Here is a 1451-nt window from a genome sequence, read left to right on the forward strand (position 1 = left end):
ACAAATTTTTGAAGTGATCAACAATAACGACGGAGCTACTCATTACTGAGTTCATGTTTGGAAGTTGGAGTTCTGTTTTGGGGGGGTTTCGTTTTTTTTTTTTGGAGGTGTGGTCCTAAACTTTTGATCAGCTGAAAAACAGCCTGTTTCAGTTTATTCGTTGTTTTCATTAAATTGAATGCTCAAAAAATGTTTTATCTCACTCTCATTTCTTCTTGTTGCATGTTGAAGCTCTACTTGGAGCCTTGTTAAGATCCAACATGAAAAATGGCAAAAAATCATATTTTACAAGTGGTCTTAAACTTTTGATCAGGACTGTATCTATCGAGCTTCAAACATGTGAACATCACTTTTAAATCATACAATGATTTTGTTATAAAGCTTTTGGAATTTATCTTGACCAGGAATGTGTTTGTTTGGCTCCTCCCACTTCGTCCAGATACAGGGAGTAGCAATGGGGACTAAATGTGCCCCTAGCTACACAAACCTGTATCGGGGGGGGGTGGGAAACGATATTCTTATCTTCTGGTCTGGTACCAGGGATGAGCTCACACAGTTAATGGATTTGCTGGCAATTAACTCTTACAATCTAAGGTTCACTATGGAGTGAAGCCAGACCATTGTGAGCTTCCTGGATCTGCAGATCCATGTTGACCCGGCTGGCTGTCTGCACTCATCCCTAGATCGCAAGCTCTCAGCGGGCAATACTATCCTTCATGCGACTAGCGCACATCCCGAACCTCTTTTAGATAGTATCCCCTATAGTCAGTTTCTCAGACTTAAAGCGGGAGTTCACCCGAAAAAATATGTTTTAACCTTAGATTAATGCTCATTTTGTCACGGGGGAATCGTGTCGTTTTTTTTTTAAATCTAAGCAGTTTTTTATTTTAAATCTAAGCGTTTTAGAGAGCGATTTTCTCCGCCGCTTCCGGGTATGGTCTTCGGGACTGGGTGTTCCTATTTGATTGACAGTCTTCCGACAGGCTTCCAAAGGTCGCATACATCGTGTCACGAGTAGCCGAAAGAAGCCGAACGTCGGTGCGGCTCTATACGGCGCCTGCGCACCGACGTTCGGCTACTTTCGGAAAATCGTGACGCGATGTATGCGACCGTCGGAAGCCTGTCAATCAAATAGGAACGCCCAGTCCCGCAGCCCATACCCGGAAGCGGCGGAGAAGATCGCTCTCTAAAACGGTATGTACTGCTTAGATTTTAAAAAAAAACACCCGATTCCCCTAGACAAAATGAGCCTCAATCTAATGTTAAAAATTAACTTTTCGGGTGAACTTCCACTTTAAGAGAAACTGTACCAGGGACACAGACTTCCACACTGCAGCAAACAAATTGTATTGGAGACTACACTCCCGTGGTTACAGCCGATCTTTGCTTAAACGTTCATTCAACAAGGTCATTAAAGGGGAGTTCCACCCACAATTTCACTTTTTAAATAT

This window comes from Rana temporaria, unplaced genomic scaffold (assembly GCF_905171775.1).
Source record: "Rana temporaria unplaced genomic scaffold, aRanTem1.1, whole genome shotgun sequence".
Classification (NCBI taxonomy): domain Eukaryota; kingdom Metazoa; phylum Chordata; class Amphibia; order Anura; family Ranidae; genus Rana; species Rana temporaria.